The sequence below is a fragment of the Nicrophorus vespilloides genome, unplaced genomic scaffold, assembly GCF_001412225.1.
Source record: "Nicrophorus vespilloides isolate i.1.1-1 unplaced genomic scaffold, Nicve_v1.0, whole genome shotgun sequence".
Lineage (NCBI taxonomy): Eukaryota > Metazoa > Arthropoda > Insecta > Coleoptera > Silphidae > Nicrophorus > Nicrophorus vespilloides.
The window spans coordinates 316,008-319,260 of record NW_017095935.1 but is presented as its reverse complement, the minus strand read 5'-3'; the positions used below and the strand labels follow the sequence as shown (position 1 = coordinate 319,260).

At 27.7% G+C, this 3,253-nt stretch overlaps 1 non-coding gene across 1 annotated transcript; it reads left to right on the top strand.

The window, feature by feature from the left end:
- Nucleotides 1-915: 915 nt before the first annotated feature.
- Trnac-gca lies at nucleotides 916-987 on the top strand. The gene has a single exon. It is a non-coding gene; the product is annotated as a tRNA-Cys (tRNA).
- Nucleotides 988-3,253: the final 2,266 nt, after the last annotated feature.

The window sequence follows — 3,253 nt, the reverse complement described above, 5'->3', positions numbered from 1 at the left end:
GGTTTCCAACACTTTACTGCACAAATGGCGGCAAATTCAAATCTTGTGTTAATTTTTGGACACTCTTTAATTGTTATTATTAATATAGTGTATTAACAAACTAGAGACATCCACGGCGTCTCTTAGTCGCATTATTATATAAACAGATACATCAGCATAAAGGAATTTCTACCGTGGTCCCAGTTCTATACACTTTAATATAAACAAAGGGGACCAAGCGTAAACACTCCCATCGATACTCCTAAACCTTTACTCCGAATTCAAGTCCTTATTATAAACACATAATGATCATTACACGTACAATCGTAATCGATCATCTTTTTCATATAAACAAATGCATAGGATTTTGTCCCGGTCTTATAATAAACAAAACCACCAAGGCCGAATCCCGTGGGAACGCTTAATCATCAATATATACAAAGCCCTACCAAACCCGCATTAATAAGAATTAACTTTGTAAGTAGAATAAGTATTTAGAATTAGTCTCAGTAAAACCCAAGATGAGTAAAGTCTTAGTCAACTTATCAAAGTATCTATATTGTCTTGTAAAGGATCCCAAGAGTACCAATTATTATAATAAACTTGTTTAAAACCAATTGAATTATTTAAGTGCAAATTGTACAAATTTGATAATAATAATTACATTTTACAAGATTCGAAGAATAATTGAAAAAAATTCTAATTACTAACTTCTAACTTCTAATAACTTTTATGTAATTGTTTTAAATTAAAGTTTGAATGTTATTATTTTGCTTTAAATAGTGACTTTGTATATAAGACAATGGTATTTACTCTGTGTAAGTTCATTCCTCAGTTTTGGCTATATAAATATTTATCTAAGATTATATATAACGTGGGTGTATCTTGTTGTGGAAATTTTATTTGAATGAAGTAAATTTCATAGGCATTTCATCTGGGGATATAGCTCAGTGGTAGAGCATTCGACTGCAGATCGAGAGGTCCCCGGTTCAAACCCGGGTGTCCCCTAATATACCTTTTGTAAATATTAAAAAAATATTAAATTTTGTAAAAAATAAATAATGCGCCGGTTCGATTTACCGCTGTGAAATAACGCTTATTAATTGCTGATTTTACACTTATATAGAACTAAACCCTATAGTTATCTCACTGTAAATATGGATTCATTTTACGCCGATTCGATTTGCGACGGCTTTTGTAGGAACGGAACGCCCGGGGTAAAACGACGTTTACCTGTGTCATTACGTAAGTTTTTCAATGAGTTTAAACATTTATGTTTATTTCATTAAAACAAATCTATTTTTTTATTGCAATTATTAACTTTTAATGATTATATAATACGCAGTACTTTCCAAGTAGCAAGTAAAATTGCAATGTTTTGTTTTATAAATGAGCATAGAATCTGCAAATGGGAAACAAAAATAGATAAGGTACAAAAATAATTTGTATGATTATGATTACTTTATTTTGTAAAAGTTGAATAAAATATTAGTAAAGTTACATTAATTCCATTTAGTACTAGTTTAATTAAAAAATATGTAAATATTTCATTAATACTGAATCAACTTGTATTACATAGTGTGCTTAAATGTTAATATAGTAATTTGCAAGCCTGATAAACTTGTATGTCTCATATTAAGCTTAGTGTAGACTTTACATAATTATATTAATATTTCTTACAATATTTTATAAAGTAGGTTTAACGAAAACATTTTTTGTTAAATTATTTCCAAGAAATAGACACAAGTAAAAAGTCTATAATTGTTAGTGGAAACTTATGGTTCTTATGTTCCATAAAACAATAAAGATATTGAAATAAAAGAAACTTATTAAATTTTGTAATTCAACAAAGGTAGACCCATGGGATACATATCGAGCCGGAAGTGCTTCGTTTTCTATTGAAAAGCATTTCGTATCTAGGTAAAATGCACACAAGTGTATAATTTCATTTTATTTTAATCTCAAAGAACATTTGTTTTCTTAAATATTATACACTGAAATAAGAAAATAATAAGTTCAACATCGTTCATTGTACATTATTTATATTTAAAAATCTTAATTTAATTAATTTTAAATATTCTCTCAAGAAAATAGTTGTTATTAACATTTATATTTCAATATTTTCTTAAGTATCAGACATAGAAATATCAAAAAATAGAATTTTTAAATGTGTCATTCTTTGCGATTCCACGCGAATTCCCTTACATTCTTAAATACACATCTAGAAGCGCAAATGAGATTATGTAACATTTCTTTACATCATTTAAGAGTATTACAATATTTACCAACTTGTAATGTTCCTCATTTGGACACTTCATGACTTTTAGGTATCGATTATTTTAAAAAATGCTACTTAAAATAGAAAATTCAACGTTTAGTGCTGCAATCGCGAATATTGACATAATACTAGTTCACAGAAGTGATTGATGATTCAATTAAATTTTCATACATGTTACACCATAAAATTTGCTAATCGAATTTCAGACTATTTAAGACCTACAACAAATTTTCTTATTCCAAAAAAATTCTACCTTAGATATTTCTGTACTTTTAGTATGAACGACAATATTTCATTACTTTTGCTAATTTAGTGAAAACTTTTAATCAAAAATAATATGAATTTAATGATTGACAAATATGAAATCCCGTAACCCGGGAATAAAAAAAATCCGCGAAACTACTAACCTTAATACATTTCATGTTTTTCTCTTACAAAAATATTTTTTTTATTTGTAATCATTTGTATGTAATTTTAAGAATGTTGCAATGATCTGTTACTATTATTATATGAAAGTAAAATAAAGTAAACTAAAATATCTATTTCATATTAAAAAATGATATTGTAAAACGTTTGACATTTTGAATTTATATTAAAAATTATTTATTATGAAGAGCATTGATATCAATGTAGACACGCTTTATCCGTGGATGAAACGGAACGTATCTCAAAGTGAAAATGCGGATCGGGGATGAAGTTTATTCAAAGCAGTTTTCGGAATTTCAGTGAGTGGAAATTCCTAGTGAAAAAGTCTATATTTATGTAACATAATCAGGGCTGGATTGAGCCGAAGACGAATTTATGTATGTTCACTTATTCCTTTATTCGGTAAGTCTACGCATTTCAACGCGGATTTTACATGAATCAGAAATCTCTGTGTGAAAAGCGAGTGATTTTACTTTCAAAATGTTGTCTCTTTTTCACTGAACATTTACACAACAAATCACATATTAATTATTGATTAAGAATGATTTTGTACATAAAATATGTAATATA